The sequence below is a fragment of the Lampetra planeri genome, chromosome 8 (assembly GCF_965212315.1).
Source record: "Lampetra planeri chromosome 8, kcLamPlan1.2.h2, whole genome shotgun sequence".
In the NCBI taxonomy this organism is placed as follows: domain Eukaryota; kingdom Metazoa; phylum Chordata; class Hyperoartia; order Petromyzontiformes; family Petromyzontidae; genus Lampetra; species Lampetra planeri.
This window is the reverse complement of record NC_136114.1, coordinates 4,512,031-4,535,812: the sequence shown is the minus strand read 5'-3', so window position 1 is coordinate 4,535,812 and position 23,782 is coordinate 4,512,031. Positions and strand designations below refer to the sequence as shown.

The window sequence follows — 23,782 nt, the reverse complement described above, 5'->3', positions numbered from 1 at the left end:
CTTATATGATTATTATTTAACTGTTTTAACATGTGAAACATAATGGTGTAGCCTGCAATAGCTTGCTCACACCACTGTTGACAGAAGGGCTGCCACGAGAGGGAGGCCCTCTGCAGGGTATTTTGGCCTACTCTTCCACGTTGATCAGATGCATCGGGCGAGATGACAGTGCCCACGCGTTACCCTACAACACGCGGCCCACCGATCGACTAACTGTGGTGAATACATCTTGAACGTTGCATGGACAGGGGAGGCCGAATATAGGAAACTTCCCACCATTGTGTCAACTGCTATGCCGGGAGATGGAGTACAAACCACACACATCTGGATTTGAAACTCCAGTACAATCACCATTACACCATACATTATGTATGCACATTATCTATCGGGGTTTGTATAAAACCCGATTTTGCACTGTCCGCTGCTTCCACGGAAGATGAACACTGGGAAGTTGTTGTATTACACTGGCATAAGGTATTCCAACGGTAATTTTGGGGTGCTGATTCCAAACCTGGCATCAGTTTTTGTCTATCACATCAGGTTTTTGAGATATCACATATTGCATTTTCAATGAAAACTGCAGAAGAAAAATATTAAATAAATGTGGATATCTACATAAAATGATATTATAAGCACACTATCCTAAAAATACAGCACCATATTTTAACAATAAAGCAGTCACTGACTCGCAACAACTTGCAATCATAAGTGACAAAGTTAATTTTGGGCAAAATCAATGAAAATGGGGTATGCCAATAGCATAAAAATTAGATATGATAGAGCAAATCTGAGATCAGATTTGGAATCAGCACCCTGAAATTAGTCTGGAACAGCTGCAAAAGTCCAGGCCAGAAAAAAAATGTGTTTTTTTTGTTGACCAGTGTTATTATCATCATCAAATAATACGAATGAATATTGCCCAGTGGCAATGTGGTGAAGAGAGCGGAACTCGCAATCGAAAACACGTAACTCAATATCATGATTAGCATTGTTGTGGGGAATATTAATAACAAAATGAACAAGCAGAGAATGTGTCTGCTTCACATATCCGTCTCGAGACGTAAAAACATTTTTTTAAAGCCTGAGCACTTTTGCCAATAACGTCTGGCAACCAAGCAGCTTTTGTTAACCAACTTGACTCTGATGATGAGAAGCAAAAGGGTCGAAACTGGCCCAAATATGTCCCTTTAAAACAAATGCTGCTGCATAATATTGGTCCGGAATGCCAAAAGGCCACTCTAATAAAAACGTTGTATTTACATCTGTGTTTACATAAGTTATCCCCAATGATGGAACACCACGACGGGTAATGAGATGTGCATACGAGTGAATAAAATAACCGTTTGTGCTCAGGTTTAAGAGGGGGAAGTTGTGGGTAATCGACGTGCTTGGGTTATTTTTAGTTTGTCTTGAAGGGAACTCGATTTCATTGAAGTGTTTTGGTTGTTTCACTCTCGAAAAAAGTACAACGTGATGTCTTGCTCAACGAGAATTGATACAGGCCTGAGCCGGTGTTGGACATTCCACATTCCTTTGCCAGGGGCGAATATAAATTAAACGATAAACTGTTTTATATTTTGCCAGATAAGGCCCACTGAGCTGTATAGCTCTTTTTTCAGAAGCGACATGGCCATAAGTGATAGTTCAACGAGGTTGCTAATCAAGTGGAAATGTATAGCAGCCAAATACTCTAAGCACGTGTTTATGAATGTAAAGGGAAAACCCAAAATCTAGGCGACCACGGGGAATTCATGAGGACTCCAAAGGTCGAGATCGAGGTAGTTAACATCTCGCCACCCTGGCGCCCGTCTGTCAAATAGGACTACCACTTTTGACTTGCCCACAAAGTGGTATTAATTTTATCAATCCCAGCAGGATGATGGGCTGAGTCAACCCCCAACAATGTTTTTTAACTCGCAACCTTCAAATTGCGAGCCTCTCTCTGGGCCTTCCGGCTGGGTTTGCTTTTTCCGCTGGGAATGGCTAAACCGGTTATTTATTTATTCATACATTTTGTTCCCCCCCCCAAGCATACACTCTTAGCTCTGTGCGTTTGTCTCATTCTCAGAGGGGCAATTCTTCTCTTCACTGCAGAGCCCGCGTGCCAAGCGGAGTTAAGAGCCACAGAGGCATTGTTATATAAAGCAACACTGGAATCCATTGTCAGCTGACAGATGAGGGTTTGGTTATACAGTGTGGCTCTGGGGGAGACGTGAGTGTGAGGAAGGGGCAGAGGTTTTGGGAAACATGGCCAGACTTTCCGTGAACATTAATTTCCCGAACCAATAACAAACAATATTATTTAATAGTCTATTTCTTTTTTATATGGCCATGCTGCATAGTAGTTAGAGCATTCTACTTGATCATAAAGTTGGAAGTTCAAATCCTGATCGGGGGTTGACTAAATCCATCATCATCATCATCCACCATGATTTATCCCCTGCTACATGAAGACCTCTCCAAACCTTTACCACCCCACTCGTAACTTGGCTATTCTGCTCTGGTTTTGTTATATTTTCCTTGCTTCATCTTTGTGATCTTGGTTACCCATGCCACGCTTGGCAAATGAGACCATCCTGGTCTCTTAAATTCTCACCTGGTTAAACTAAACAAACGAATCCCTCACAGTCCTGCGATGGGCCAATCCATCCAACTCCTGCACGTCGTGGGCTCATCTCATCGCTTCATCTCCATATTGTACGTGCTCTCAGGTGCCAGTGGTTTGTCTCGTGGGTGTATTCCCTCCTCGTGGGGAGTGTCGGTGCAGCGATTAGCGCACTGCGCTAAAAAACCTGGCGACCCGAGTTCGATCCCCGCTCACGGCCAACACCAGTGGCGTTCATGCCTCGGAATGAACCGAGGCATGTTCATATTGGTGGCAGACGGAGAACAAAATTATGGAATAATAGAGAGATTGCGGGGTTGGGGCGCTTTTTGGACACGCAAACTTTATGTTGAAAAGCAACATAGGGCTCCCCCCCCCCCCAAAAAAAAAAACACGCTTCAAATCGCTTAAACTATTGCCATTGTAGCGCGTATTTAATGTGGCGCTGCACTCTGATGTTGTAGGAGAAAACATTTATTAAAAAGTCTATTTCATTAAGTAGAACGTGTTGTCTATATTCATTTAAAGTTGCGCATTTTGATGTGACGTCACATTTCTCAACCCCCCCCCCCTCGTCACACATCGTCACAAATGTCTGACCCCCTACCTAGGTGCGTGACGTCATTTATGGACGGCCCCTTAGCCACACGTGTTTGCGGTGAAACGTGTCGAAATGTATTTTGGCTCTGTCGAACCGTGGAGGGTGCATGGCTCTGGTTGGCATTATGACCGAAAAATCTGACTCGAAAGGAACCAATCGTGAACCAAAGTATCGGTCGTGAAAGCCTCCTCCTGAGAATAGCTGTTTACATTCCACAAACGAGTACTGTTTAGATGGGCACGTGAGGACACGGTCTGCCAGGGTGACCGTTCCGCCTGACGGCAACATCTTTACTATCTCGCCTGGTATACGGGAGCTCGTGGGTTCGATCACGACCCTAACGCCTGTTGTATATTTCGAGTTTGGATGTCTCTCTCCCCGTGGTTCGTGTGGATTTTTCTCAGGGGTTTTCCCTCCACATTTAGAAACGTGCGTTAAGAATTTTTTTTAGCTGCTATGCATTTCCACGCGATAAGCCACTTTGTTGAGCTATCATATCTGGCGTGGTCGCTTCTTTAAAAAATTGAAACTCTATAACTCCGTGGGCCTTACCTGGTCAAATAAAAAAACATAGTTTAAGAGTTTTTTCCACGCTGCGTTTAACCACCACGCGGCAGGTCTCGACTCGGTCTGCTACTTCCCTGATGCTGCTCCCGTTTGAAATAGTCTCCCTTTCTTATAATCTCGCCCGATCCAAGAAATGTGTTTTACCGCTCGTTGCTGGCCGCTAGGCGTATTGAGCCTCTGGGCCTGCGCACAGTAACCGTGGTAAATATTGGCAAGGCGTGGATACACAATAACATCATCTGGTGTGCACACTGCAAGTCCCAGCAGCGTACATGAGCGGTAACGTTCAGATTTAACTGTTCCATCTGCCATGTATTTCGCTGGGAAGGCAAGAAAAATCTAATTCTCTTTACGTAGCAAAAAAAAAGCACAGGCCGTGCCTTGTTGGCTGGAAATGCTTTTTCAAGACTGTTTATAGAAACCACCTTAAGAATATAAAATGAGTGCAACCTTTAAGCTCGCTAAAGCGGCTAAGTTATGTGCATTCCAGTCCGTGCCGCAGTAATGCAGCAGGAAACGGGGACTTATTTTCGCTTTTGATTATTTTATTTTCCAGTCGACAATTTTTACCCCATGCAATGCAATTCTTGGGTTTTTTTCAATGTCCATTTGCTGGCAAAGGAGGGGGCAGATTCGACGACATCGGCGCACATTTGATAATTAATGAATATTCATGAGCAAGTTTCTAAACAAAAAACGTGGAGCCTGCTGCAAAACAAAATCCCACGAGACCTATTAAGTCATCGGCGATATCATCAGCGATATGCTTGTTTATATTTTGGTCTCATTTTAGGGCAGCAATACAATTTTTGGTTGTGTGGGGGTTTGACAGGGGCACCCAATGGCCTCTCTTGTGATTGATGTAATTTACAACTGGGGCTGCCCGCAGGCTTCTCACGAGGCCTGCAGAGCAACAGGAAAACCCATAAATACTGGTGCCGAAGTGGTTAGAGTCAGACCGGGACTGAAAACTGGTCATGGTTTTAATTGTGTTTGTCAACTGCGCTCTGAGGGTGGCACCTCTGTTTCCGGATTTTTTTTTTTGAAACATGAAATAATCATGTCTTGAGTGACTCTCCACTGGAACTCATTTGCACATCTCTATTTAACCAGGTTAAATACGCAAATTGAAGCTTCTAGCCTATGTTTGTGGAGAGGAAAGCTATGGGCATTTCATGACGATACTGGGGTAAACAGCTTTGGGAGTTTACAGTGGAACGTGGCAGCGAGGCAACGAAGAGGCAGCTCGTGACGGATGGGGCACGTGTGCAGCATTGAGAAGGGCAGGTTCCTACCACAGGGCCTTGGAGTGGTAACCAGAGGTTGCTGACCAACCTCCAGAAGCCACGCAGCCAGATGGTGGGAGACTGTTCGAGTACATTTTTGAGGATGTTGACTGTTGGCAGGCAACAATGTGGCGCTTCTTTTAATCAACAGAAGAGGGGAGGCCTGATTCGCAAGTAACTCATCCGTCCAAACGTGAGTCAAGTTCTCTTCCACAATTTTACTCAGCTGAATTATGTGTGTAATAGTGTGTCTGTGTGCCATGCTGGCCTTAATAGGTGCTCGCAAACAGCATTTGTAATACAATCTATGAGGCTAAATGTGGCACATTAACAGGGGAATGCTGTATTTGTGCATCACATTTGCCCCTTGTATCTCATCTCCGTTTCATAATGAATATGCTCCCTCAATGGGAGCGCATCTGGTTTAAATGCCACACGTAGAGCGATAACACAAAACTGTTTCACATTCAAAACATCCTTTTTTGCTTTTATACAATGTCAGCACCTCATTTCTTTCCTGTATCCGTGTAGGAGTCCTGATTCAAAACACAGCACGTTGACAAGAATCCAGTGCAACAGCAGATGGCTCACTGCCTTCTGGGTTTCTCGAAATGGGCCGAGAATTCCTGCCAATAGGTTGGTGTGCAAAAAAAACTGGGGGGGCGGGAGCATTTTATTTTCCAGCGGCTTTGCCAACGACATTTTATTCCTGCACAAGGACCTGGGTCTAGCAAACCCTGCAGTCACACGTGTACACATGCCAAGTTGACCAAGCTGTTGGTTTTCTTTACACCCCCCCCCCCAAAAAAAAAACCCAGCGGTGATTGTTCTGCCTGTTTACAGGATATCATCTTGAAACCAACTTAGCCATGTTGCATTGGCAATTCGTCACGCACATACACGGATTGACGCTGCGGGTGTATGAACCGTGCAGATGCTACGCTTCCGTCTGGTTCACAGTGGACGTTAAAGATATTGTGACGTCGTTCGTAAGAGTCGGCCACTGTGTGCCCGCGTCCCTATCCGTGGCACAACCTGGACAATTACACCGCAAACGTACTTGCTTGGAACCTCATAGCAATCGTTGACCCCGACTGCGAAAACCTAGCAGGACCCTCCTGAAAACGAGAGTCATGAGACTCGGTGAGGCTTTCATACGCAAACAAGCGGAGTGGTAATAATAATGTGTGCGTGTGTCTGTGTGTGCAGGAATATGCGTGTTTAGACTTGTGAACTTGGCCTGGGCCTCCATGAGACCAACCCAGACTAAAGTGAGCACACCTTGCATTGGCTGTGGTCAATATTCGCAGGTGGGTGTCCAAAATGCCAAGCCGTGCGTGGTGCTGATGAGCGGTGGTGCTGGCCCAATGGGGGGATGAAACAAATCTTGTTTTTGGAGGGCCACCGCTTTGACTTATGAGCTCCTAGTGAGCTGACAGAAGATGAGATGTGGACGAGCGATTCGGATGCAGTGAGATAAGCGGAATGCAGACACAGATGGAGGTGTGGTGAGATCAGCAAAGAGATATGCAGAGGGCATAGAGATGAGACACATTCATCTGTGTTTTATGTTAATTGTCTCGTGATGTTTAGCATTTGAGTTTGAGCTGATATTGGATGCACCCCCATATTTTTTTGTGCTGAATCAGGAGCCCCGTGAGCCACTTGGGAGCATAAACCTTGGTTCGGTTAGCATATGCCTCGTGCCAACACTGTATCTGAACACCCATTCATGCGCTGTGCTTGCCAAATTTTGTATATTTTTTTTTACCAGGTAAGTCCCACTGAGCTATATCGCTTTTTTTTAAGAAGTGACCTGGCTATCACATGTTATAGTTAAACGAAGTGGCTTATCACGTGGACATTTCTCGCAGCCAAATACTTTGAACGCATGTTTCAAAATGTTGGAGGGAAAAACCGGAAGACCGGGAGAACAAGAAGGTGCAAACTCCGAATATACAGGCGTCAGGGTCGGGAGTGAACCCACGACCTCATGTATACCAGTCCAGGTAGTCAATATCTCGCACACTGCGGCACCCCTAATAACAGGTGCCCAATCACAGTACTTGGCCCACCATAAAAAATGCTCAAATGGGGAGAAATAAAAATAATTTGTGTGTGCGTGTGGGTCAAAGTGAGAGCGACTCGACGTGAGTGCGGGGTGGTGTGCGACTTATTTCTACGTCCCTGAGCCAGTTGTGAACATTCTACATTTGTATGGCAGGAGCCAGTATATCATAGGGCAACACTGCTGACTTTTCTCAAAGTGGTACTTTATTTATCTATCTCGGAGGATAATAGGCTGCATCGAATCCCACTATGATTTGTACAACCTTACTCTTTGGTTCTTTCGGTAAAGTCACGTAGAAATACATTAAATTAAATTACTTTCTTTAAATAAATTAAATGACTTTCTTTCTACGTGACTTTACTGAAAGAACCAAAGAGTAATTCCTGCAGTCACGAAAGCTTCGAATCTAGTTTATACAACCTTCCAAATGTGTTGAGCACTGGGCCAAATACAGGTTTGGAACAAGAGAATATGAAAATATAAAATGTTACTGGACATGCGTGCTGAAAACTACTGCCAATGCTAAAACAAATACACGTTGAAAAATGCATTATATTTAATTGTACACATTATTAACACGTGCTAAATAAAGTATCGGACTGGGGCGGTAGTATTTTAAATGAGTTTGCATGTATTACGATCCCGGAGCATACTTATTTTTTATCATTAAAGGAAATTTGAATTAACTTGCATGATTGATTTTTTTTAATAACAAAAAAAAACACGTATCTTTTCTGTGCCCTTGCGGCCACGCTTTTGTTCGTTTGGCACGGGTAGAGCCACTTCCATCGCCTCAAAAGAGGAGTAATTCAATTTTATATTAAAGTCAGACTCATCAATTATTGAGCCAAGCGCACAGTACTATAGCCACATTATCGGCTGACTTGCGCTGAGATAACCTGAATATCTTGAGGCAAAAATCCACTCGTTGTGGTTTCAGCTGTGGTCACATTTGTGCATGTGCTTTCGTGTAACAAAAATATACGAAATTATAGACGTTATCATATATATTTGAAACGAAGTACATTTTCGTATTGACTGTGTACAAAGCATGCGTGATGAATCCATGGTGCCTGTTGACCCTGGAGCTTTCAACCCTGGCTAATTAACTAGCGACGCGTTTATCATTCTTACCAGCTGCGCGCTCCCCTGCCCAGCTGGCTTGAGTGTTGCTGCTGCGGCTATGGGTCGCCCACAAGTTCAATCCCTGGTCGACTCAGCCCAACATCTCCGCAGAGTCGTAAAGTGCAAACCCCGTTGGGAAGCCAACCGTGGCCACCCCACAGAGAGGCTGTACACAAACTCGAGAGTCAGAAAGCAGAAACCGGTCCCAGGGTTTTCTTGCTTAAACTGCTTCTCTTTCATGATATTTGTTTTCTTAAGTCGTATATATATGTGGAGACATAAAACAGTGCTATTGCTTATATAGAGCAACTGGTTCCTGCTATTGGAATATGGACTTTCCACCACTGGCTCAGTCCTTCCAGTAGAGATGACTAATTGAGTATGGAGACACTTCGCTGATGACATTTGACTTCGTTAACCGATTAACATCTCAAATGAGGCAATTGTTTACGTTGAGTAGTTTTGTCCAAGCGAGAAAACTGCCGTGCCATGAATAAATCCTTGCACACAGAGGGGATAACGCTCAAACATCGGCATTGATAGGAGAGCGACCCACTTGCTCCACTGCTTTCCCACAGGCACCTTGCTCCCTTGAAAGAGAGGCGCAATTCTCAATGGGCTGTCATCTGGTTAAATAATGTCCATATGGTCCTTTATCTATGATACAGATAAGCATTTGCATTCATAGCACGTGTGTATGCCTCACCACCGCTTTTCCAATGAGTACGGTTGGCTGCACGCAGTGCGAAAGTTCTGCATACATCACATCTCACCTCAATCTATCCCAATGGTTTAAATTATGTGTGATGAGGCCCATTGGGCGGCTGTCCCTGCGTGACACAAGGTGTGCACGGTGGGCTCGCCTGCCAGCGGGAGGCGATGGTTGCCGTGTGAGATTGTTATTTTCCCACTCTGAACAGTTTGCGAGCAATTCGTCAACGTTCGCAAATTCGGAAGCCAGCAAGCGCGGACGATGACTCCATTTCGCATTGCGTCGAAAGGACATTTAAAGTCTACTGTAAAGCAGCTGGGCGCCACGCTAGCGAGATGTTACCCCCCTCGCCTGCTATACAGGAGAGGTCGGAGGTTTGATCCCGACCCTGACGCCTGCGGTATATTTGAAGTTTGCATGCTCTCTCTCCCCGTGGTCACGTGAATTTTGCTGTGGGTCCTCCGGTTTTCACCCCGCACATTTAGAATCAACAACACGCGTTTACAGTACTTGGCTGCTGTACATTTCCTAGTGATAAGCCACTTTGTTAAGCTATCATTTGTGGCCAGGTCGCTTCTGAAAAAGAGCTATATAGCTCAGTGGTCCTTGTACATTATAACGGTTATTACACCCGCAGTATTAACCAGGGCGGCCACTGGACTCGACCCAGCGCGCAACATTAACAGAAAACCGTGCTTGAGTTTTTTTCTTCTTTTTTTCCCTTTCCCAGGACGAAAGCCGCCCACGCTCCGTGTGAATCTATCGCGGTGGTTGGAACGCCGACTGCCGAGATTTTCAGCGTTGGGCTGTTAAGTTCTTGCGATGTTTATGCCGCACATCGGTCGGAGTACTCCCGTACATTGGACCAGTGTTGGCACCAGCCGTTGTCAGTTGCGTCTTTAACCTCGAGGGAAAGCTGTCCCTCGCCGGTTTCTCCGTATGCCGAGAGGTGTTCGCTCAAGTGTTTCGCGTTCATACGCAGCCCCCCGAGGTGTTTCCGAGCGAGGTTGTGCGTGTTAATCGCGTTAATTTGCCTGCGACCGATCGCGGCGTGCAATTTACAGGCGCGATTTATTAGGTATATTTCCAGGAGAAAAGTTACGTTGAGTTGAAAAGTTTTGTAATTATCTTGTGAGTCTTAAAGTGTCCCATTAAAGTGCTGACTGATGGCGCATTATCTAAACAATGCGTTTCATTTGCAGGACCTCGAGCTGGCTTAAGAAAAATTACATCGGCTCTTCGTCTCAGTTGCTGATGTTTATAGTCAACAATATCTGGACTCAAATTATGGCTGAGCTAAAATTAGTATGGGGCAGTGTTCAACTCTACTGATGATTCTGAGCTAGTGGTGTAAATTCCACATTCCTATGGTGGAGGCCAGTCTTCCCATACGGTGACCACTGTTGACTTCCCACAGATTGGTACCTATTTTATTGACCCCGGGATGTAAACATTTGACTTCATAGCTTTATCCACACAATAGCAAAAAGTCGGTTATGATTATACAATTGTTGCTTTTCATTATAGATTGATAGATAGGAACAGTTCTTGAAGATTGGATTATTTCAAATGATGTGCATTCGTTTAAGGGCCCTTTGAGAAAAAAAAACGCGTCAACTGATTATTTCTAAACCGTATGTTAAGAAGCAATTATTGAGATTTCATTATAAGGTAATCAGGCGGGAGCCATTTGCGATTCACAATTAGGTGAGAGACAATTATTTTAAATGCTTTTAAATTACGGTTGGAAAAATAAAAAGCATACATCCTCTCCATCTGTCTGGATACACGGTAACTCCCGTAAGGATGATCTAATATGAACCACATTTTGCTATGAAGTTGTGATGCTGTTGCTGACTCACCATGTATTAAGCTGGCCAAGTTGATCAAAGGGTGGCCCAAAACTTAACAACGATCGGCCTTGCCAGCCAAGATGCATTTTGCCTCATCCTCTCCCCATGATGCCATTACGTGCGAGGTAATCTCATGACAGAACGCAGAATTACGTCATCAAAATGACGACGATGCTATTTCTTATCTCCAAGCTCACATGCTGCACGATTTGGTGCTGTATCTGGTGGATGTTATCACGAGCGCTGTTGAGGTATGATCCAACAACTTGTGGCCTAACACAGAAGGAGCAGTCACAGTCATCGCTCATCATGTTTCGGCCCACAACTATTTTGATCACGCAGTCCTGTGTAACGACTGTTTTTTAGTCGTGTTACGAGACAAATGCACATCCTTTGGGCCATCAAAGTACCACAAACTCAACAGGGAATGGCCCTGTATATTGACACCACAGAACTAATTCTGGAGCCACATCAATAGAGGCCTCACTCTAACCAGCACTGCACACTCGTTCTCTGTCAGGGTGGTTTGCCGAATCGATCAGCGACATGGACTCTTCGACGAGTGGTTATGGACGTGCCCTGTGCTCCACGCGCTGGGGAGCTTCTTCAGGAGGTCCTGGAGCGAAACGTCGGACATTGTTCCAAACAGCACTCGATACCACGCGAACACACTTCGCAGAGCTATACATCACAACGGCGAAGACAGGCGCAGTGGTAACTGGATGCATTTCTATATTTTGACCATCAGAGTTGACTCAACTGAATCGAGCAAATAAAAAAACAATAACACACGTATTATAGTGTACACACATATATATACACACCCTCGCGTATATGTTTAGTGCAGTTAATACTTACCTGTGAAAATCAACTTGCCACGCTTGAGAAAGCCGGCTGAAGCACACAGCCCGCAGTTAAACCCAAAGATCTCAGCGGTGTTTATGTTCTGAGCCAGCTCCACACATCGTGAAAAATACAATACTTTAACTCGACGGTGATCAGCAGAGTCGGGGTAGCGTGGTGGCACAGATCGGTTATCGCACTGCGCTCTGAAGTCAGCGACCTGCGTTCGAGTCCTAACCACGGCTAGCATCAGTGGCGAGCGGCATGTGAAGCAGCCATGGGCTACCCCCATTTACCGGGGTGGTGAAGTATGGTCAAACAAACATCATGAACCGCATGGTGTGTGTAGGCAGGCCTTTATCCAGCAGTGGATTGGTAAATAAGTACTGTCACGATCAATTACGCTACGAAGTCACTTTTTATTATGAACACATTCCTGCGGAGGGAGCTGGTAGGAACGTTGGGTTGCTCGGTCAATGGCCAGGGTCAACGGCGGCGTGGTGTATTCCGCAAATATGCCCGACTGTGAGGGCGGGCACGAGCCGGCGTGAGTAGGTTAAACGTTGAGTTTTATAAGGGCATCACGGGGTGACCAGCCCCTCCCCACCCAGCCCCACCCCTCCCACCCCCCAACCAGCCCCTTCCCACCCTCCCCTCTCCACCCAGCCCCTCCCCACCCAGCCCCTCTCCACGCAGCCCTACCCCTCCCATTTTTGGATTCACGACGGACGGACACAATAATCCCCTGTGGGCTGGCGTAACCAGGAGGTTCCTACCATATTATTATTATCTCGAATCAAATATCTCACCACCGTATTTCCATCGAATCCTTGCTCTCACTCTCAAGGCATCTCTGTCATCCCCTCTGTTCCCCACCTCACTCTGCGCGGTCTCTATTTACAAGCAGACGAGGACACACCGAGATGCGTTTCTCTTTCTTTGTTTTGTTGTTCACAATGGGGCTATCGTTCTTCACACTCGTCGCGAAGAGGGGTGGGGGGGAAACGTACATCGACTCCTGCCCCTTTCAAAAGTTGAACTCCAATCGACGCCAGGCGCCCGGAGTTTCCTTTTGACTCAGCCGAATCACGGCGCCGTTTCCCCGAAACGGGGACTCCGCCGTGCCGTAATTAATCAAAGGAAAGCGGCTGGCACTTAGCCAGCCGCTGCAATAAAAAAAAACTGGCGGGTTTTTGATTGATTCGCGCTGGGCGCACAAGCAGGTGTTGCGACTTTCACCTCCTCAATAATAGCGCGCTTTCTCCCGTACAACAAAGGAAGCAGGGGGTGGATGTACTGTGGGTAGGGGTCGGCACGGTTTGGCTCAAACCACCAAACCGCGGTTTGAACCGAACCAAATCGGTTTGGTTTGGCTCTGTTTGAACTGGTTCGGTTTGGTTTGGGGCTACGAAAACCGACTCGGTTTGGCTCGGACAGGGTGGAACCGGCTCAAACTAGTTTGGTTCAAGCCAACTTAAGAGGTTTGGTTTAGCTTAGTTTGGTTTGGTTTTGGTTTGGTTTGGTTCAGTCGTCGCTGGTTTGGTTTGGATTGCTCAATTTGAAACCAGTTTGAGTCGGTTCAAACCGTGCCGACCCCTAACTGTGGGACAGGGGGGTGGGTGAAACGTCCTTCTTGGCATCATCAGATGCTCCAACTCAGCGGCCGTGGCCACGACATTATCAGCTCAGCGAGGTGCAGCAATGGGTCAGGTGGGGACTTCATATTTGACTCGCCACGCACAGTCGCACCGAGACCATGCTGCTGTCTGAGACCGCTCACGGTCTCGGACATTTAACGCTGTAGGTGCGCTCCGTCTTCGCAACATGCAGCCACTAGAGCTCCGTAGCAGTACCTCTTTGCAATATGATTGTTGAAAACACATCTCACGGCGGTTGTCAAGGGGGCTCCAACTCGTAGCTTTGGCCACCAGGGGGAAGGGGGGCGGTAGGGAGGCGAGGCACCCCCTGCCCCCACGTGAGTTACGCTCCTGCCCGAAGATGCTGCTGCTGTATTAAATGGAGCAATGGTTAGCAGGACACTGGACTTGCAATCCTCGGGACGCCGGGGTTCAGTTGAAGCCAACGGTGCTCGCGTCTTGACTCACTCCACACCTCTCTCCAGCCAGGAGGTTTGGCCACACCGCGGTCAGTCGATCGGCAGGTGACACGTGGTGGAGTAAAATGTGGAGTACTCAGAGATTCTGTTCCCAAGAGGTCTCGGGTCAGCGTGGAATCCCTTCATTCATTCGTCACGCATAGTCAGCGAAGGACCGTTTTGGTGCCAAACGCGTGACCTCCTGCGACAGCATTTGACCGGCGCGGAATAGTAAGGGGTTACCGAGAGCTCCCTCTGGTGGAGGTACTAACGCCAGGTGCGTTGGAAGGACAACAAACTAAACAGAAAAAAATGAAGCTCTAAAGAAATCAGTTTTCAATCCTGAAAATGATGACGATGATGACAGGCCATCATTGAAGTTAGTGTCTCGGGCATGTGCACATTTGTTGCAAAACTGAAGCAACAAAGCTGCGGAGTGTGTACCCCACGGCACGTGGTGCGGCGTATGAAGCATATAGGAAAGTTCCGCGCTGGGAAGTCGTACAGCTTGATATTCTTAGGTTTTTTTCGGTAAAGTCACGTAGGTAAAAACATTAAAATTAATAAAAGTAAAATAAAAAAAATAAAAAATCACGACGTTTCGGAGGCAACACAAGGCTTCGTCTTCAGGTGGAACCGTCACAGCCACGACAGCTGTATCAGGTGGTAAAACATTAAAATTAATAAAAGTAAGCTGTATCAAGTACTTGATACAGCTGTCGTGGCTGTGACGGTTCCACCTGAAGACGGAGGCTTGTGTTGCCTCCGAAACGTCGTGATTTTTTTTATTTTACTTTTATTATTTTTGATGTTTTTACCTACGTGACTTTACCGAAAAAACCTAGGAATATGAATCCTTGCAGTCACGAAAGCTTCAAATCTAGAATCCTACAGCTTGAGTTGATTTTGCACCTCATGGAACTATTGCAACGTCGCAGTCCCATGTTTTGCCACTCCGCTCTGTTCCCAGGGCCTCGTTTGTGCCCCGCGCGAGCACTCGACGTGCAAACACGTGACGTGCCATGCGCCACCAGTGCGACTCGCAAGCTACCACTGAAACCACTTTGGCAGAGTGGCCCACGATTCGCAAACGCGACCGCCCTGCGTGACATTTAGAAAAAAAGGGCTGCGTGTGTAGCCTCGCCTCGCTGCTTAACCCCGCGCTCCACTGAGCAATGCCAAATGGCAGGATTGCTCTGGCTACACTACTGATCCGTGGACACATTGCTCCAAGAGGTCAACAGTGTCGCGATTTAAACCCTGGTTTTCTTGGCCGTGTGAATGTGAACGTCCGCTGGGCCCAACAACGTCAGCGTGCATCTATTCCTGTCCCCTCTTAGCTGGAGCATGCAGATTCTGGTCCTTGTTCTTCATCGCACCTCCAGTTTTTCCCGGCCTATTATTTCTGAATTGAGATTCGCCGATACCTTGATCGTGGTGGAAATGCATTTACCCTTTAGCACTAATAGGGAATTCGAACTCACAATCTTCCGATTGTCAATCAAGCGCTCTAACCACAGCACCGTCCAAGCCGGATGACTCGTTTTGAGAATTGTTGAAATCTCCAAACATTTCGACAAAACAAGACGTGTGTGTGAGATGGACTGAAATATCTCTACCCAGTCATCCGTGTTCTTGGCTTCATGCCCCTGTTCAAGACTTTCCCTTGTCAACGTATATGTCTGTTCTTTTATAGAGGGTAATCCATTTATAGATTTTTAGATACCCACTGATTTTTTAATGACCGTCTTAATATTTTCTCAACAGGGGATTGAATACCGTGAACCTGGTGGCTCCGTGTGCTACAGAGGAGACTGTTAAACGATACAATCAGTGGGCCGTACTGATATTGGTGGAAGATGAGTAATGAGGTGTCGGAAATGCCTCTACGAGAAGAAAGTGCTCGCCACAAATGAACCACGACACCTTTGTTGATCTCGTCAATGAGCATAAACCATCACGTGGACTCCGGACATCCTAGCAGCAGCGGCTTTTGGCCACGCATTGAACAAAGATGGTCACCGCATCGCGCGCTTTCAGATGCGCTTCTGCGGCCGTCTGAAACGCTCTTCCTTCCAATATTAGGAAGCTACTGGAGCTATGTACCTTAAAATCATCTAGATAGATTTTATTTTTTACAGCTGCTTTTTTATCTTTAGTTTGGTGTACGTCCCTCGCATCTTCGATGAGCACGGTTTGCTACGTTCCGTGCGAAAGAACTTCAACATACATACAACAAACTCTAAAAAGGGGATTTGGTCTACTCTTCAAGTGGACCATTCGTGTTGGCAGCGGTGGGCGTACCCACATTTTACCCCACCACGTGCCACCTGCCGAATGACTAACTTCGATTAAATCCATTTGTACTGCAGGGCTGAGGACAGAGGCGGGAGGGTGGTATTAGAATCCTGCACCGTGTTTCCACTGTCGCGCCAGAAGATGTAATCGTCTCCTGCGTGCTGACCATTAGACCAAGGGAGAAAAGTAGAGGCTTTGAAATCAAACGTAGTTTTCTGTAGAATGTCTCCCTAAATATGTTCGTAGGGTGTCTATACGTGAGTCACCATATACATTGTTTATGGACGCATATTTAGTTTTTCATCACGATATACATACCGATATTTTGTGCAGTGTGTTATCTGTGTGTATGTTGCATTTTTGTTCACACCGTACATAGGCAACCGTGCTAAACGGAGGTGAAAGGATGACAAATTAAACACAAAGAGCAGTGTTGAGATGTAATCACATTTATGTAAAAACCACAGTGAAATGTCCCGGCAACATTGTACTATTTTACTTTCAATATAAATGAGTTTTTTTAAATGTACTTTCTGATTATATATTGTAGGCTCTCTCTGTTATTTAATAGCTATTACTGTATTCGGTAACTTCATATTATTATAACTGAGACTATTTTCAAACTTGTGTAGTGTAATAGCGCCGGCTACTGGGCAGCAGCGGCAACTGATGGACAGACAGCACATGCTCTGGTGAGCGTGTGCATGGGTGTGATGGCAGAGCGGAAGAACTGGGGCAAGGGTCACGGAGGACGCCATCTGGAAGCCTCTGGAACCTGCTAGTAGGTTCGAGAAGGGAGGCATGGCCAGGGCGGAGTTAGGCCGCGCTGGGAGGATTAAAGGAGCCGGGAGCGGGAACTCGTGGCTGCTAGTTCTGGGATTGGATTAGTCTCGTCGTCGCTGTTGTCTCGTCGCTGTCATTGCCGTCTTCGCTCGACATTGCGCTGCCAGAGAGTCTTTGGCTGTCTCAGTCAGCGCCGTCAGTGTTAGACGGCTAGTGTTGTCTACAGGCTAGGCTGAGCGACTGTCGAGAGTGTGTGGACGAGACCGTGAATGTTTTGAATAAAATAAGTTGCTTCCTGCAAAACTCGTCTCAGAATCACTGACACTACACTTGTAACGTGCCGCATGCACGGTACTCACTCACGCTCTTAGATAGAGGACGACTCAGAAGATGAGGAGGAGACACGGATGGTGATCAGGAAGGCAGCCACGTGATGACCGAGCGCTCTAAAAAAGTGCCCCAAGCTCTGAGGTCCCCTATATATTAATGTGCGTACTCTGTGTTGAACTTCCTTCGCACCGTATGTAGCCAACCGTGCTCATCGGAGATGCTATCGGCCAATCAATGAGTGTTTGCACGTGGAAGGAAACTGGAACACCTGGAGAAAACCCAGGCATGGGAGGGCGAAATGCTGTATTTACAAATTGGTCATCAGAAAGAAAAACATCTCATCAGGCCCCATGATGTTAAGTGGAGTCTCTAACCCTTACAAAGTATTTATCTCTGGCCCCTATGTTTTCGCGCTATGAAGAAGGGCAATTGCTGAAAACGTTCAACATTCGTCCCACGTACGCAAGGGACCATTGCCCGAAGTCTCGCCTATTAAATATATATATACAATTTTAAAGCCACAGCGTTATTGACGAATGTGCTGAGGTTATTTTTCTTTCTCTTGGGGTCAACGTGTGGATGTGTACCACCGTCAACGCAGCAGCATCACCAAATCATTTGTTTTTATTGCACTGTGTCATTCTGCCCCGTGGACGCTCTGACCCAGTGATCTTCACTGCAAGGCCCGCGGGCCACTGGCCACCCCTGGTGGCCTTTGTCGCGGCCCCTGACGTGCGGCCCCCGACGATACACAACGAGTGACCACACCCACATCGTGCTGTCACACCCCCAATGGTTTCAAATGTGTGGTGGCCCTCACACCGAAGATGTCTTATCGTCTAAAGTGTGTCCCCTGAAAATTAGTGAAGAACGCTGCAGTAACCCATTGTGAGGGTGGCTCTCGTCTCTGCGTCCCTCTCGCCACCATGGGACGCCACGGTGGCGAGATGTTAACTACCTCGCCTGGTATGCAGGAGGTTGTGGGTTAGATCCCCCACCCTGACGCCTGTATAGTTGGAGTTCGCGGTGTCTCTCTCTTCCTGTGGTCGCGTGGATTTTTCTCTGGGTCCTCCGGTCTTTCCCTCCACACTTAGAAACACGCGTTTGGAGTATTTGGCTGCTTTCCATGTCCCCCCCCCCCGTGATGAGCCACTTCGTTGAGCTGTCACTCGTGGTGCGGTCGCTTCTGAAAAAATGGCTGCACAGTTCAGAGGGCCTGACCTGGTAAAATAAACTAGTAGTATTTTTCGATTTAAAGCTTTCGTGACTGCAAGGATTCATCTTCTTGGTTCTTTCGGTAAAGTCACGTAGAAAGGAAATAATAAAATAATAAAACTATATATTATATTAATTTTTATTATATTATTATATTATTTTATTATGTTTTATTTTTATTATTTTATTATTATTTCCATTCTACGTGACTTTACCGAAAGAACCAAGAAGATGAAACTAGTGGTAGTTAAAATAAGCACGGTTGGCTACTATGGCGTGAAAGAAGTTCAACATACTCGCGTACAGAAGGCGGAGTTTGCTCCTTTTGTCTGCTGGGCTCCCGTTAACGCCCGCGATGGCGCTTCAAGCCTCGCTCGTGCCCCCCCCCCCCGTTCCTTGTGTCACACGCGAACGCGCGCCACCTCCAACAGCGCTCGCTGATCTCCAGAGCCCCCCCTGGATGTTTAAATGAAAGTGCTGGAACCACTCGGCCGTCGCGCCGTTTTGCGATGGGAATTTTTTTTCGTTAAATAAACTATTCATAGGCGTTTCAAGATTTATGTGTGCGTGAATGTGTGTGTGTGTACGTGTGGAGGAGAGCGCTGCGCTACGAACCTGTCGACCCCGGTTCGGTTCCCGTTCACGGCCAAAAACCAGTGACGGTCCTGGGCCTCCCCTAGGTCGACTCCGTCGCAAATGAGTACCTGGGACGGTGGGTAAACCCGCCACTAGTGAGACAAAGGCGACCGGCCTTCATAGGTGCTCACTAACACCACTTGCCCCAACAGTCTGTTAGGGCTATACAGGGGATCTTTGTATTTGTTTTGTATGTGGGGAGCGGTGGCGCAGCCGCGAGTGCGCTGCCCACGAACCCGGCGACCCCAGTTCGATTACCACTCACCAACACCATTGACGGTTCTGGGCCTCCCCTAGGTCAACTCAGCCTAAAATGAGTAACTGCCGCGGTGCGCGAACAACGCCACCCACCCCCTCGTGTGCCGTGCCGGCTTTCATACGTGCTCGCTATCGGCACTTCCCTAAAGGTCTGTTAAGGCTATACGGGGATCTTTGTCTTTTATGTGTGTGTTTGGAGATTCACATCTGGTACAGATACAATTGGAGGCTGATCGATGCCCGGGTGCGGTGGAGGGATGGCTCCCGATTGGCCAACCACGTTATGTATGCTTATGGTGTGGGGATTGCTGCTCACTCAGAGGAGGAGTTAGAGGCGCTGCTGCTGAATCTAGAGTGTGGCACTAAAAGATGGGGTCTTACCATCAGCCCCACCAAAACGAAGCACCTGCTTGGGTATTTCGTGTCACCAAACACTCCACATCCTCAGCTCCCCATTGGTGATGGAGCAGTTGTGGAAAGTGGAGATTTCCCCATACCTGAGCAATGTGCTTATGACCAGCTCCGGTTTGACAGCAAAGGTCTCACTCAGAATCAGTCGGGTGGCATTATATTTTCATCGGCTGCGTAATGCTGCGTGGAAGATACCTGGTATGTCATTCCGCACGAAGCTTCGGGTCTTCTCGACCACAGTCATGCCCTCCAATCTCTATTGTTGTGAAACGTGGACTCCTCCAATGGGACATCTGCGCCGGTTAGAAACATTCAGGCTGGCATGCCTACGATCCATCCTGGGTTTAACCAAGCTGGATTTTGTGAAGAGCTCACAAATCCTTTAAATATCTGGACACATTCCCATCAGTGAGCTCCTCCGACAGGCAAGGCTGCGTTGGCTGGGTTATGTAGCCCGCATGCCCAGCCACCGCATGCCCAAGCAGCATCTGTTTGGCCGTATAGAGGGGGATTAACGAGTGCGACATGGGCTGGATAAGAGATGGACTGATGCGGTACGGGAGCATGTGGAGCTAAGTGGACTTGTCAACGAATGGTACCTGCGGTTTCAAGATCGGCCTGAGAGGAGCGACGCTCACAACAACGAGCGGAGCACCGTGCAGATAAAATGCAGCAAGTTGGCAAAGTAGGGTGTACAGCTGGTGCATCTACCGGTCATCTCAGTCAGTCAACCCATTGCACCTGCAGGGTCTGTCCCGAGACCTCCTGTCAGCGAGCTTTCGACTCTTCACGTGGCCTCAACGGTCACCTGGCCTGGCACAGGCGCCGTGGTGCTGTCACCGTCATTTAGTGGCAAAGGACGGGTATTGGTATGTAGTGGTTAGCACTCTATGCTATGAACTCATTGTCCCAACATTCGATACCCACTCACAGCTAACAATCAGTGGTTGATATCAGAACTGGTCCTGAGCCTCCCCAAAATCAACAGAGCCTTAAAAATGGGCATCTGATGTGGTGTGTAAACATCAACACCGGGGAAACAAGGCCACACCACCCCCATGCTTGTGTGCTGTGCCGGCTCTCATAGATGCTCACGAACAGCACGTGCCTAACCATCTGTGTCGCCTACACTCGGGAGATTTGTCTTCATCTTAACGTGTGCGTGTAGCCACTACATCAACATCACAATGTGGTGCATCGGCCAGTCGTCTCCGTCAGTCAACCCATAGCACCTGAGTCTGCCCCGTGACCTCCTGCCAGCGGGCGTTCGAAGCTTCACGTGGCCTCAAAGTGCACGTAGCCTGGTACAAGCGCCGTGGTGACGTCACCGCCACATAGTGGCGAATGGCGGTTATTGTTGTTGTAGTGGATAGCACAGGGCTCCAGAACCGCTCTTTAAGGACTGCTTCGTGGCGTTATTAAGGACAGCCTGGTGTTCACGTGCATTAAGGCTCTTGAAAGAGTGAGTTTTTTTTTTTACCGCATTTGAAAATAAAATGGCTCTTCTTGTTATTTTGGTTGCCCACCAACGGGTGAGTACATTGCACTACGATCCCATTATTCCAAGTTCAATCCTAGGCCATGCACCACACCAGAGGCGATGGGTATCTGAAGTGGGCTGGGTCTCTCGTCGTGATCAATCGCTTTCTCAAGTGCGTTTACGTCAGTGCTGGAGACAAAAGACGGTCAGGCATGGCGCAGGTGCTGCATTAATAGGCTGACCGTTGTGACAGGTGGCAAGGGAGATAGAACAATTTCTGCATTAGTTGAAAAACTAGAAGCTAAACTGTATTCTTTTATTTGACTAGGTTCAAGTTTCAAGTGTCATTTATTAGGTATAGCCCTGTGAGCCATGCGGCTCTTGAGTCGGGTGCAACCGCAAAACAAACTAAATATGAACAGAGAACATCTTAAAGCGACGACGCGCAGCAGAAACATCCTGGATAAACCAGCAAATCTTCCAGAAAAAAAACACCGTATTACAACGCTGTGTGAACAAATCCCAGTGTGATGCAAGTCAAACAATAACAACCATAAGACAATTTAGATTTAAGTTATCATGCCAACTCCGCACTTCCGCAAGAAACATAGCTTAACCATATGTTTTCGAAATCACCAAAATAAAGCTATAAAAACAATGTAACAACAGTAATCATAAGAACTGTGATTCAAATTTAACAATAAACGAAATACATAACATGTACGACCAAACTTGCAGCCATAGGGTAATGCCTCACTGAGCTATACAGCTCTTTTTCAGAAGCGACCTGGCCAAAAATGATAGCCCAATTAAGTAGTTTATCTGTTGGAAATTTATAGCAGCCAAATACTCTACATGCTTCTAAATGTGGAGGGAAAACCCGTAGGACCGGAGACAAATCCACACGACCACGGGGAGAACATGTTAACTCCAAATACACAGGCGTCAGCCTTACTGGATCGAACCCACGACCTCTTGCATGCTGGGCGAGGTGTTTAACATCTCACCACCGCGGCACCAGCAGCAGAATCACATCTGCACGAATCATTGTTATTTATTTATTTGTTGCATGTAATGGGTTCTCGTGACCGCTCGAGGCATTGGTGGCTGATGCATTCACCAGGGTATAATTAAAAAATATTAATTATTGAATCCAAATTGCCAGTCTGAATTGTGATATGTGTGTTCGGGGCATGTCGAGACTTGTCCCCAGAAAATCAACATGGCATTTCCAGAACTGGCTCAGGCTCGACCTATCGAACATCTGTGAAAAATAGCTTCGTAACTCATCGGATTTCTCAGGATAAATGAAGAGTTTGATTCTATTGCACGTTTGGACAATCATATATTTGGACTGGAACCAGAAAGGATTGGGTGTCCAGTTTTCTTGACTTTAAAAAAAATTCTCGGCACTTATTTAATATCCAGCTGAAAGTAAACACTCGTCTAACTTTCAAATGTAAATGTATTTTATCTTGTGCTTGTGAAATTTAAAAGTTTAGATTTAACAGATGGAAGAATCGTTTCAATTTATCAGTCTGATAATTAATGGGACTGAAAGCTGGACTACAGTACATGTTTAACGTCAGGCAATTAGAGCGATTCAAACCTGATTGCAGTGATGGAAAAAAGAATAGCGTATTTAAATAAGGATCCCAAACCCACTTGTATCCCTCAAATGTAATTACAGTGTAGTGTTGTACATCATTATGAAAATGATAAATTGTCATGATATTCAATATGACAGCATGAGTTTGAAATTGCAAAGGACGCTCCGTGTGTATATTTCGTCCAATGGAAATGGATCTGTTTTAGTCTGTGTCAGAATTAAATTAGATTTTGCAAAACAGCCATCATTCATGCCACACCATGCACATGATAGTCAGCAATATCCAGTCGTTTCATTTTCAGCAAAGCTTTTGTTGTAATGTGGACATTTTTTACTTTTATCACACCATTTTCAAGGGTAGGTACTTACGTCATAGATTTGCCCAATTGTCCAAAGTTACCAAATCGTAAATTTTACCAAATCGTAGTTTGGATTTTATTCAGTGAGTGAGGTTTAATAATAATAATAGGGGGTTTCCCCTTTTTTCTGGCAACAAAACTGAAACCTTTTTACATGTCTGCATTAACCACAATACTTGCAGTCAAAATGCAAACAAAAACACACTTGATAATATTTGCAAAAGGGGAAAAACCCTATTATTATATTTTGGTACTGGCAAAGGAGGTCTAATGAAGTGAGTGAGGTTATTTGGCTGCTAAAATGAGTATCGCTTTGTGGAGAGACTGACCATCAGCCATGAGAACGTGGAATTTCCACCACTGGCCCAGGGATATCAGTGGGGATGAGCGCCACCGCAGTGACTCGTTCGAGCGGTGCGTACTACCCGCTACGACAGACGCCCTCCACAGAAACCTGGCCAATAACAAATAAATGGCTCATGTCAACTTTAAAGCTGCACAACAGAGCACGGAGGTGACGCGCGATTGCGGTGACATCGAGAGACGGAGAGAGGAGCGCTCGCATTAGAGGACGTACAGCGGACGTTTAAGAGACGTTGGGCTGAGGCATGCCACGTGGCCGACGTTCTAGGCTAATGGGAGCAC

At 46.6% G+C, this 23,782-nt stretch overlaps 1 long non-coding RNA gene across 1 annotated transcript in view; it reads left to right on the top strand.

Moving 5' to 3' along the window:
* The window catches only part of LOC144720474 (uncharacterized), a 32,088-nt gene extending 21,348 nt beyond the window's left edge, over nucleotides 1-10,740 (top strand). Inside the window, exons 2-5 of the long non-coding RNA XR_013585763.1 lie at nucleotides 5,211-5,252; nucleotides 5,591-5,695; nucleotides 6,269-6,369; nucleotides 9,698-10,740. This is a non-coding gene — a long non-coding RNA (uncharacterized LOC144720474). The remainder of the gene's footprint in view (nucleotides 1-5,210; nucleotides 5,253-5,590; nucleotides 5,696-6,268; nucleotides 6,370-9,697) is intronic.
* The last annotated feature ends 13,042 nt before the right edge of the window (nucleotides 10,741-23,782 follow it).